The following is a 13,848-nucleotide window of genomic DNA, read 5'->3' on the forward strand; positions in this document are numbered from 1 at the left end:
CTCAGAAGTTGGATTGTACATGGCAGTAAAGTTCACTGCATTGCCAAAGTACATGTTCTTCCTAAATAAAGTAATATTCTTTACATGTATCTTTCATGTGGTTTTTGTATTTCTTGATTTATAAATACCAATCATAGTTATTGGTTAATCAAGTAATCTCTTTGTGTGTTTACTGGAGTGAGTCTGCAGGTAATCCATGATTCTAAACAAACTTTTACAATTTTAATTCAAACTAATTTTGGAAACCAAGGTAAAATGAATGGTTAAATAGCTACATATGCCTTGAATTAAATTTGGTAGTTTAGTATAGTGAATATATTCAAGAATATACTCTGAATTTCATTGGTGAGGATGCCTAAGAGGTGATATCCAAATCACAAAACCGAAAACACCTATAAACATGGCTGATCAAATGGCATGTAAGTAGTACAATATTTTTCAAATATAAAAAGTATATCACCTAGCATACCCAATGTACTACTATATCATTTAAGACAAGAATAATGATCCTAATCCAGAAATATAATAGCTAAACTTTCATTTTATAAAATGACTAAAAAATTATTTTCAAATCTATGATTAGCTGCAGCTTAAAAAGTTTCATTTTTATTGCTCACTTGTCCTCAGGCTAAAGGAATAATTTTTAGCATCATAGAAGTTTAATTTTTGAAAATTGATCAAGCAATGCAACATGTCATTAGTGATTGTCTTTGAAAATAATATGACATTGATTGCCAATGAATTGGAAAGTCAAAAGTTCTAAATTATAATTCGAGGAAAAGTCTTCTTACACATATAAATGATCAGATTTGTTTTTAAGTGATGGGATATTGTTCATAAAGATGAAATTCGTTGTTCTTACTACAGCCATACTCTAACTTTGAAAAACAACTTAAAATCTAATGAAGATTGAATAGTGCCATGGGAACAAAGAAGTGTCAAGGGTCTTAACTTTTCCAGCAACTTCCCAGAATATTGCACCCCATTGTCCAGGCCAGTTAACACAAAATGATTATATGTCAGAGGAGATGCAACAGAACTTAATGAGTAAGCTAGTCAGGCTCTGGAAAAATAAAACATAGAGAAGAAAATTGAAAACCACATTCAAGCGAGTTGGACATCACAAACGTTTCCAGCTGGCACATCAAAGGGAGAAACATTGGTAATTATGTAACACACAAAACCAAACATTTTATCTACACTCTGAGCCAGGTGGCCATTCTCCTTTTTGAATATGGTTAGAACCATGGACCATACCACACTCAGTAAGCCAAGCAAAGTTTAGAACTTCAACATAGACATCAAATAACCAGAGCCGATATATTCAGCCTTGCCTAATGGAACACTTCAGTCTTTGAATCATTATTGTATTTTTTTTAACAGGGCGTATTCTCTCTACTCATGTGTTGTGGTTATAAAACAATTAGCAAATCTGCTTACATTTGTGTTTATTTTCTATTCCACAACTTTTTATTTTATATTTTGAACATATCTCATAGTTTTCCTCCTTAAAGTCCATTGCTTTAAAACAAAATAAAACTGCTGGAGAAGTTTGTTAGGGCCTACTCAAAAATTAAAAATAAAATTTAATGATGATTAGTAAATTTAAATGTGAAAACTATCTGGATATTTTTATTTCTTTTTAATGAAGTAATTTTTCATTATAACATCACATATATCAAATGAGCATCATTAGCAATCCTGGGTATATAACTGAGCATATATTATATTAAAATCACCACTGAGCAGATTCTATCATCCCCCTACACATTTATGCCATTTTCCCATGATTTACTCAGTTCTTTAACATATGACAACCACTGTACTTGTCTTGTTTTAAAAAAATAAGTTCTGTTTTTCTAAGTTGTTGTTTTATTTTCTCTACATTATTATATTAGAATTACAGGATATTGTCTTTTTTGTTACACTTTTTTACTAAATATCTTTTAGCCCATTCAATTTTTGTATGTACATATATCTCATATATGTATGTTATTTATGTTATGAGGAGGCTATGACACATAATGTTCAGAGGTATTCTATTTCCATTGTCAGGAATTAAACCAAGATAAAATAACATAAAGATAACATAGATAAAAGGAATATATTTTACCACTTGTGTTTTTCCTCTGGCATAAATTTATCTCACTTTTTTAATATGTCAGCAGTTAGTGAGCTTTTAGGTTGTTCTAAATCTTTTATATTATTACCAGTGTGTGATAAAATGGAAATACATATACATCTTTCATTAGCATTTTCTATCTATCATGCAGGTAAAAAAGAAAGACAAAAAAGAATAAAACATATGGAAACCTAATTTTAGTTTTCATCAGAGCAATTTCCAAAGTTTTTTTATAATGATAACATTAGAATAGTACACCAAGACTATATAAGTGTTACCATAATATCGACATTTTTAATTATTGCCTTTTTGATAATAATTATTTTTTGTTTTGTTACAGTTTGCTTTGGGGATACACTCAACATTTCTCAGGTTTGCACAGTGCCTCATTTTTAAAAACTGTTCATGGAGATGATCAAGTTGCCATATATGATTTCAGAGATTAAACATGTGTCAGCTGCATGCAAGGCAACCACTCTACCTGTTTCATGCTCTTGGATCATAAATAGTCTAACAGATGCGAAGTAATAATTATTATTTTGATTTACACTTTTATAATAATAAGATATAACTGATTATTTCTCATATATCTATTGACTGAAAATATGTATGTTTTGTGAGAAATATATACTTAGGAACACTTTGAATTTTAAAATGATTTTATTGGATACTTTTATAAAACTTTGATAAATTTCTTGCAAATTTTTAATATTAAATACATTTTAATGTGGATTGAAGGAATTTACCTTAATATGATCAAAACCATTTACCAAAATCCCACAGAAAATATAATAAATGGTAAAAATTCAAATGCTTTCCCCCCTAAAATCAGGCACAAGAAACTGAATGGAAGAGAAGAAACACAAATATGAAAGATAAGGGCCAGTTGCCAAGTGCTCTCAGGTGCATTGGTACTGTTAAAACAGGACAGAATAAAATATCCAAGTCAAAGGCAACAACAATGGAATCAAAAGTTAACATTCTAAATTTAAAATGAGCCAGTTATGCTGGCTGGCTGGGGATTAGGGAGGATGCTATGGGATGCACTTGGATGGAGGTTGATACTGGAGGTAGAATTGGCCTTGATTCATTGTATGCCTGAAACCCAACTATGAAGGACTTTGTAAATCAGAGTGGTTTCAATAATATTAAAATTAAAGAAATACTTCTTCAAGAAATAAAAGAGGAGACAGGAAATAGAAACATATTTATTGCTCATAGATACGAAGGAAAAACATCATTAAAATGGCAATATTTTCCAAAGTATTGTAAAGATTCAAAGTCGTGTCTATAAGAATACTCATGGGGCCCGTGTGGTGACTCTAGAGGTAAGGTGTCTGTCTTGCCAGCACTACCCTAGGACAGACCGAGGTTCGATCCCCCGGCGTCCTATATGGTCTCCCAAGCCAGGAGAGATTTCTAGAGTGCAGGAGTAACCCCTGAGCATCACCAGGTGTGTCCCCCCCAAAAAAGAATGCTCATGACATTTATCAAAGATATAGATTAAACATTCCTGAAAAAAATCATGGAATTATAAGACATCCCCATCTGAATATCTAAACCAATCCTTCAGAAGAAGAAAATGGGAGTTATTATTTTTCCCCAACTTGAAACTCTAATACTATGAAAATATAAATAAAAGAGCACAATACTGAAACAAAAATAGACTCTAATATAAATAGAAAGAAATTTAAATATCCCAAGATATTGGCTAGGTTTATGATCAATTCATCTTTGATAAAGGAACAAGAAATATAAATTATTGCAAAGAGATCCTCTTGAATAAGTTGTGTTGCATAGCAACATCCAAAGAAATAAACTCAGATATTTTAATGCCAAAAAATCAAATTATAATATATTTAAGGCCTTGATATAAAATCTGAATCCCTAACATACATTGAGGAAAATACAGAACAAACTCCTCTCCATGACATTGAAGCTAAAGGCATCTTCAAAGATTAAATACCACTGACGAACAAAATAAAAACAAAGATAAACAAGTAGAATTACATTAATCTAAGAATCATCTGCACCTCAGAGAAAAATATTACCAATATACAAGCACTGCCCATTTATCAGAAGAAATTATTAACCCTAACTTACCTGATAAGGAATTAACATAAAATATTAGACACTATTGAACTTTATAAAAAATAAGAAAATCCAACCTAACTATCAATTAGAAGCAAATTAAAACAATGAGATATCATCTCATACCATAGAGACTGACACACATCACAAGAACATCCAGAGCTGCTGTAGATGCATGGAAAAAGGAACCATCATTCATTACTGGTGAGAATGTAGACTAATAAAGTATGTTTGAAAAACAATATAAATATTCCTCAAAAATTCAGACTTGTACTCCTATATGACCAATAATAGCAACACTGAGCCTGGGTATATACCCTATTGACACAAAATCAAAACATGAAACACCTCCGTGCTCCTACTATATTTATAAAACCCTAAGGATTCTACCAAAAAGCTTCTAGAAGCAATATATTTATATTGCAAAGTGGTAGGCAACAAAATTAGCATACAAAAATCAATGACTTTCTTATATACAAACAATGATAGAGAAACACAATCTCTTCAACTAAAAACAATCCCATTTACATTAGCGTCACACAAAGTCAAATACCTTGGACTCAACATAAGTTAAGAATGAAGGACCTATACAAAGAAAACTACAAAACATTTCTTTAAGAAATAAAAAAGGACACAAGAAAATTGATATGCATAACCTGTTCATGAACTGGGAGGAATTATATCATTAAAATGGCAATACTCCCAAAGCTTTGTACAGATTTACGTAATGCCTCTAAGAATACCCATGACATTTTTCAAAGAAGTGGATCAAACACTCCTGAAATTCACTTGGAACAATAAATTCAAATATCTAGAGCAACCCTTAGAAAAAATTAATATGGGAAGCATCACTTTCCCCAACTCTAAATTGTACTACAAAGAGATATTCTTTAAAACAGCATAGTATTGGAATAAAGACAGACCCTCAGAACAATGGGATAGACTTTCATATTCAGAGAATGTTCCCCAGACATACAATCAATTAATATTTGATAAAGGGGCAATAAATGCAAAATGGAGCAAGGAAAGCCTCTTCAACAAGTGTTGGGACAATTGGTCAGCCACAAGCATAAAAGCAAACTCAGACCTCCATCTAATACCCTGTACAAAAGTCAAATACAAATGGATTAAAGACCTGATATCAGACCCAAAACTATAAGGTATATTGAAGAACATGTAAGTAAAACACTCCATGACATTAAGATTAAAAGCATCTTTATCGAGGAAACATCACTGTCCAAACAAGTGGAAAGATTATAAATAAATGAGACTATATTAAGCTGAGAAGCTTCTGTACCTCAAAAGAAATAGTGACTAGGTTACTAAGGCCACACACAGAATAAGAGAAAATATTCACCCAATACCCATCAGATTAGAGGCTAATTAAGATACACAAGGTACTGACAGAACTTAACAAGAAAAAAATTCTAACCCCATCAACAAATGCGAAGAAATAATCACTTTCTCAAAGAAGAAATACAAATGGCCAAGGTACATAAAAATGTTCTACATCACTAATCATCAGGGAGATGCAAATCAAAACAACAAAGAGGTACCATCTCACGCCACAGAAATGGACACACATCACAACAAACAAGAAATATCAGTGCTAGCAGGGACTTGGAGAGAAAGGAAATTTTAATCACTGCTGGTGGAAATATCATCTAGTACAGCCTTTATGAAAAACAATATGGAAATTCCTCAAAAAATGGCAATTGGGGGCCGGGCGGTGGCGCTGGAGGTAAGGTGCCTGCCTTACCTGCGCTAGCCTAGGAGACGGACCGCGGTTCGATCCCCCGGCGTCCCATATGGTCCCCCAAGCCAGGAGCGACTTCTGAGCGCATAGCCAGGAGTAACCCCTGAGCGTCACCGGGTGTGGCCCAAAAACCAAAAAAAAAAAAAAAAAAAATGGCAATTGAGCTCCCATATTATCTAGCTATCCCATTCCTAGGAATATTTCCTAGGAACACAAAAGCACAGTATAAGAATGCCTTATTGCACATGTATATTTCATTGCAGTATTATTTACAATAGCCAAAATCTAGAAAGTACCCAGATGCCCTTCAACAAATTAATGGCTAAAGGAACTGTGGTACATATACACAATGGAATACTATGCAGTCATCAGAGTAAATGAAGTCATGAAATTTTCCTATACATGGATGGACATGGAAACTATTATGCTGAGTGAAATAAGTCACAAGGAGAAAGATAGAAACAGAATAGTTTCACTCATCTGTGAATTTAAAAATAATAAAAGACATTGTTGTAATAATACCCAGAGACAATAACAATGAGGATTGGAAGGACCAGCCATGATATGAAGCTTACCACAAAGAATAGTGAATGAAATTAGAGAAATAATTACACTATCAACTATCATGAAAATAGTAGTGAGTGAGAGAAGTAGATTACCTGTCACGAATACAGCAGTGTAGTGGGAGGAGGAAAATGATGCCACTGGTGGTGGTAAGATTGCACTGGTGAAGGCGGGTGTTCTTTTCCTATAACTGTAATTCAACTACAAAAGTGTTTGTAATCATGGTGCTTAAATAAATATATTATGTTTTAAAGTTGCAGTAAAGTTCTCAAGTCCATAATTATAACAGAGATGTAAATAATCATGATATTGTTTGAGTGGGAACAATGTTTAACAATATTTAACTTTGAATAACCAAGTCAGCATTTTGAGGATCTGTGGCAAATCATACAGGCAATGAAAAGATCTTAGGAAAAAATATAGAATAAAGGAAGCTCTGAGTGTGTTTTAGAAATAAATGAAATGGAATGTTTTAAATTTCTTGGTATCAAAGAGAATATATATATTTATTTATATATATACACATACATACAATATATGTTAGAAAAAGAAAGAGTCCAGCTTAAATGAAATATCTAGATCATATTACTGTAACTAAAGTTGGAATAAATTTTATAGGACTTTTGAAGAAATATGATTTTATTTTGGAAGTCTAAGCAAAACCACAATGGAGTTGAATTAATATTTTACTGTGATAATGTTAAACTTGAGGATGATCTCAAATTTGTGATAAACACAATGTTATTAATATGTGAATGTGAATATCCATTATTTATATTTTCTTTAATATCACTCCAAGTGTATTAATAGCTAAAAGTAAAAAAAAGTATATAGGTTAAAGAAAAATTGTAATATTCAGATGCAACATGAGCACAGAAAGGTCAACATAAGAATATTAAATACATATTTCAAAGGAAAATTTCAAAAGTACGGTAACACAGAAAGTAAAGAGATGGTAGAAAGAAAAAATAATCCTTATAATTTATTGTTTGTGGCATTGTTACATTTTTCTCCTCTTATTCATCGTTATTGCAACATTATTGAAGAGGTATAAAAACAAGAAAAATAACTGAGACTGGAGTACTACAATAGGGATCATGGCAGTATCCTGGGACAAAGCTGATCTGGGTTTGATCCCCAACGACCCATAAGGTTCTCCTAACTCCCTCCAAGAGTACCCCTATATGGGACCACTATTTCCCGAGAGGAGTATTATTGAATGCAAATAAATGGTCTCTATTTTTGTTCTGTAGTAAAGATATCAATAGTATCGGGTGGCCATGGCATTGAGTTAGCAATTTTCTCTTGAAATTGTGAACAATGTATTTTGATCTAACTAATTATATAGTGGATTAATCTTTTTTGTTAGTTTTTGTTTTTTCTTTTGGGCCTAACCTTGCAGAGCTCAGAGGTCACTCCTGGCTCTGCACTCAAAAATCACTCCTGCAGTGGCCAGAGTGAAGGAGCAAGCCTAAGGTACCTGCCTTGCCAGCACTAGACTAGGACACACCACGGTTCGATCCCCCGGCATCCCATATGGTCCCCCAAGCCAGGAGCAGTTTCTAAGAGCATAGTCAGGAGTAATCCTTGAGCGTCTCTAGGTGTGGCCAAAAAACTGAAAAAAAAAAATTCACTCCTGCAGGATTGGGGAACCACAGGGGATGCCGTGGATAGAACCCGGGTCCGTATCAGTAGTGTGCAAGTCAAACACACTCCAGCTTCCATACAGAGGGTTAATTTTGAATACTAAAAATGTGACTAATCACATAATATTTATAAAGTACTAATTTATTCTATGTGTAATAATACTGATAGAATAAAGAATACTTGGGTAAATTTTGACTTCAACTAAATTGGCATCAAGAATAATATGATTTAAATAGAAGGTATTATTTCCCCTCACTACTCATATAAGTTTCCTTGCTTTACTATTCAAGCATCTATACATTGCTTTTATGAATAATCTACCTTTTATTACCCCTCTCTTTTCTACTTTATATCTGTTATGATTTCAATATTATGCCAGAACATCATGTGAAAATTACCACCAGTAAGTAGATTTAGGCTGTAGCATTTTTCTGTTATTTATTTTTGAAAACATAGGTTTTGGTAACTATTTCATTTTCATAATTTGACATGATATGTCTATTTTACCGTAATATTCACATTAGCTTTAACAGCTAAGTAATGGCAAAGAACATAAGCTTTAAAATAACACGGAATCGCAGGATCATATTTAATATTTTCTAGGTGAGTATCTACAGTTTCTACAATTATAGACGAAATGCCCTACAGAAAATGCTGTGAAACTTTCAGCATTTTGTATTTAGATTCCATGGCCCTTATTTTCAAATATCTTGCACAATTATTCCTCTTTTGTCATGATTTAAAATGTATTTTAAAATAATTTTAAATATGTTGAATCACAGCTTGTCTCATCACAATGCCAAATTAACTGAAAGAAGCAAGTCATTGCATGAAACTACGAATAGACATTTCTTAAAAGAGAATAATGTAGCTTGCTCTCCAAAGCATCTAATCAAAATACTTGTTTCTAACCAGTATGTTTTATATAGTAAAATGATATTTCCCTCTTGTAGTCAACTTTTTTTCTCTCACTTACCCATTACATGTACTGATTCTGTTGGAAAGCGGCATTTTTATACCTGCACTGTAAAATGAAGAAAAATTCAATCAGCACATGTAGGACTGAATTTATTCTATTTATACAAAAAAACTCCAAAAATTAAATACATTGTTTTAAATCTATAATTACATTCTACAAATTTTCTTTTCTGTTTAATACATTTTCATACATTTTCCATTTTTCCCCAAATTTGTGACATCACTGTGAGGTAGAAAAATAGTACAAGAATAAATTTGACATTAAACTGTGTGATTGGATTTCTCTCACTCAAAATTCCAAGCTTCAAACTGTATTTTGTGATAAATTAAATATGTAAAATAAAAAATGTTAACTAAGTAATTAATCTCTTTCTACCTCTTCAAAGTTTCTCATGATGTTTGTATTTTAACTTTCTTAGTGAGGCAAATGGGAGGTTTTAATTTAAGAAATTTGGAGAAAGATGCTAAGAAATGAAGGAACAATGGTTTCTTGAGAGTAGAATCAAGTAATTAATTTAAAATAATATATATATAATATAATAATAGTTAAATTTTATATGCACATAATGAAAGAAGGCATGTGTATTTATGATGTATACATCATAACAATATATATTCACATAAGTTTGTGTATAAAAATTACTATAAGTGCCCAATTGGTTCTAAATAGCATTATGATAATGTTTTACTGTTTAAGAGCCAATGACTTCTTATAATTCTTTTTATATCTTCAATTTTGTTTTATAGAAGGACTACAGGGTACTGGCAGTCTTAAAAAATCTAAAATAACTTGTGATCTAAAGTTACTTGAAGCAACTAAACTTGTTCTAGGTTTGTTTATTATTAATTTGCTATCTAAGAATTTTTACTACCTGAATTATATATAGTTATAGTCCTTGGTGTTTTTTTGTTTGTTTGTTTTATTTTTTTGTTTTTGGGCCAGACCCAGTGATGCTCAGGAGTTATTCCTGCCTATGCACTAAGAAATCGCCCCTGGGTAGGGGGACCATATGAAACACCGGGGGATCAAACAGTGGTCTGTCCTAGGCTAGTACAGGGAAGGCATCACTTGCGCCACTGCTCTGGCCCCAGTCCTTGATTTTTAAATTTATCATTAATCTTATTTATATTTTGACTAAATATCTATATTTTCTTAACTAGATTCAGTATAATTATTTGGTAGCATTTAGGAATATTGTTCTAATATTGTTCTGATTGCATTTTATCACACTGTTCAACTTTGTTTTTGTTTGGAATTTTTGAGGGTTTCTTTGTATGTTTGTTTATCTGAGATCACAACTGGTGGTATTCAAGGCTAACTTCTTGTTCTGTGATCATAAATTACTCATGGTGCCAGGGGTCTATAAACAACTATAAACAACTTATGCATTGTATTTTATTATCCACAACCTACTTTTCAAGTCTTTTTTTTTTTTTTTTTTTTGGTTTTGGTTTTTGGGTCACACCCGGCAGTGCTCAGGGGTTACTCCTGGCTCTATGCTCAGAAATCGCTCCTGGCAAGTTCAGGGGACCAAATGGGATGCCGGGATTTGAATCACCGACCTCCTGCATGAAAGGCAAGTGCCTTACCCCCTATTATCAAGTCTTTTAATTTTTTTTATCAAAGCAACATCATTTACAGTTATTTTTAATTAAATTTTAGCTATATATTGCAGCTTCAATCGCAAAACCAGTGCTTCTTCCTTCCCAACTGTGTCCTCAAGTGTCTCCAAGTTACTTCCCAACTGCCTTAAAATCTCTGTCTGCCTCCTTGACAGGCATATAATTTTTCATTTTGGTTGAAGTTTTATTTCTTGTTTTCATTGTTGGTGCTCATTCAGAAATATAGCTTTGCCACTCCTTACACTCTTGTACCCAGATCCTCTTACCTCCTGCTCTCCATTCTTCTCATATCTCTCTTTTTTTCTTCTCTGCTCTTCACCCATTACTCAGGGGTCAAAGGTGACCTAGACCTATATTTCCCTCTTCCTACCTGAGGGATTCAGATCTGATATCAGAATTATTTTTATTTGACTTTTGTGTCTGGGTTTGAAAGCTGTCTGAGATCTCTTTTTATTTGTTTATTATTCATGTGGCTTATAAGTTTTCTCTAGACCACTTGAGGAGGCTGTGCTTGTTCCACTTTTTGCTCTTTTGTCGAAGATTAACTGACCATATATTTTAGGTTCTGTCTTTGCATATTCAAATCGGTTACATTAATTTTGAGGGTCTGTCCTTTTTCCAGTACAATGATCTTTGAAATATTGCTGTTTTATAGTACTCTTTGTTTAATTCCCTGTGCCTTATATGATTCCCTAAGCGTGGCAACAGAGTGATCCCTAAACACAACTGGATGAGGCACCAATAGTTAAAAAAAAAAAAAAAAAACCTTCATCATTTTGCAAAAATCTACAAAAGATGTCTTCAGCTGTCAAGGCAAATTGATTTAGCTGAGATTTTGATCCTCTTAATGTCATTCAAGCCTGTTCTTTAAAGATACAATGCATTAAATCATTGGCTTACAAACAATTTTTCCTGCTTGTCCACTCACAGTGTAATATTCAGTATATGGGATAATGCTTATGTATGTGACTATTATCAGACTATCTCTTCACTTATTTAATGTGTGTAAACATATTCACTGAATATATTTACAATGAAGTATGTTTCTAGGAATATGAAAATCATGAGTAAAAATAAATGTTTTTACATTAATTACATAAACATTAATATATATAACCAAAATAGGATTTTATTATAACTTTAAAATTCTATAGCGTTTTTGAGAAGGTATGATGGAAATTCTAATTTCAAATATTGAACATTTATTTTCCAATTTTATAATTCTACATTTTAATGCTAATTATTTTTTTATAATATTTTTTGTTTTTTGTTTTTTGGGCCACACCCGTTTGATGCTCAGGGATTACTCCTGGCTAACCACTCAGAAATCGCCACTGGCTTGGGGGGACCATATTGGATGCCAGGGGATCGAACCGTGGTCCTTCCTTGGCTAGCGCTTGCAAGGCAGACACCTTACCTCTAGCACCACCTCTCCGGCCCCAATGCTAATTATTTTAATGTAATCTAAGATATTTTAAAGAATAAAAAAAATTTTAAAAAATGTTAAATGCCTTTTAAATTTCTTTATTCAATGGCTGCACTAAATATACTATATAATTTAAAAATCTTGCACAGGACCAAGGAGATATTACAATATACTGATCATATGCTTTTCATTTATGAGACCATAGTTCAATCTCCAGCACTGTATTGTTTCCTAAGCACCACTCTGTGCACTATCTGATGTGCCTCCCCACCAACAAAAATAAAAATAGAAAAAACTACAACAGTCTCAAGATATAATAAAATATTATGATTTATATGTGTAAACATCCAGTAATCCTATTAATATTTGTATCATACATTAGTTTACTGGTCCTACCCTAATCAACATTTATGCTCCACTCTAGGGTGTGATCTGGTTATGGAATATTGGTTTATTTCCTGCTTGGTATTGGGGTAATTTTACAATTCATATGTGTGAAAAATTCAAGATTTCATTTGAAATAGTTATATATTCAAAATCACTAAGTAGTGCAAGAACATGGTACAAATTTGCTCTGTTGGGCTGCTATAGAAAAACAGTCTCGAAATAGTTGCTGTGTCAAATGGGCTTTTCACATGCACATTACAGGACAAATTGTGCCCAACACTCATTATAAGTGTATCTAAAGACTCATTCATTGTTCCAAAAATGCTGCTTACTATTGCATTGGCAAATCGTGGTCTTTTTGTGACCTGCACAACCTTTATCCATTTACTCCCATTTTGGTTTCTTACACATTTCTATGCAGATCTTTTATTACAAGACATTGATACATGTATACTCTATAATTGACCTTAATATTCACTACTTAGAGTAATCACCACTATTAAAGACAAATTTTTACTGATTCATAAGCTTTGTTCAAATTGTTCTAGGCTAACTTCCCAGTTATACATCTTGTTTTTAATCAATATATAATGATAAGAGTATGTAAATTTAAAATGACCATTATGTTGATAAGTTGCATTAGTATCTTTCAATATAATTATCATCATGACACTTGTTAACATTTCTATGCCAAAATAATTATGTAAGTACTGTGTATGTCTCATAATGTGTAAAGGAAGAAAAGATTTAGAATTTCAGAAACTTTGAAGTACGTAGTACAATATTGTTGAGCACAATTACTATGCTCTAATGTGGCTAGATCTCCAGAATTTGTTCTAGTTGCAAGTCTGTACCAAATCACATGTATTTTTTGAAGAAAAAAAAAACAACAGGCCATTAAATAGTATTGTTTGCTTTTATATGTTCTGATTCTTTCTTTATACATTCACATGAGTTATGAATGAAGAAAATTCAGTGGAGTGCAACTATATGCTGTCATTCTAACAAACATGTTGTTATCTCTGGCCTGCATTATGTGATTCTAGTAGGGCAGGAGAATAACACATCCCTTTTTCATGGTACATGTAGTTATGGAGTTACCCCTCTCTGGCCTGAAAAATATACACTTAGCACAATAACTGCTCAGCTAGATGAAACAATCTATACCAATTATCAGTTTCCGTTGTGAAATAATGTTTATTTCTTAAAATAGTCATTATGGTAATTCAAAATAACGAGAGTAACAGTGAAATA

General features: G+C 32.4%; 1 pseudogene; it reads right to left on the reverse strand.

Annotated features, from left to right (window-relative positions):
- Nucleotides 1-11,104, reverse strand: part of LOC126025828 (cytochrome c oxidase subunit 5B, mitochondrial-like) — a 41,294-nt pseudogene extending 30,190 nt beyond the window's left edge.
- Between the last annotated feature and the right edge of the window lie 2,744 nt (nucleotides 11,105-13,848).

This window comes from Suncus etruscus, chromosome 13 (genome assembly GCF_024139225.1).
Source record: "Suncus etruscus isolate mSunEtr1 chromosome 13, mSunEtr1.pri.cur, whole genome shotgun sequence".
Lineage (NCBI taxonomy): Eukaryota > Metazoa > Chordata > Mammalia > Eulipotyphla > Soricidae > Suncus > Suncus etruscus.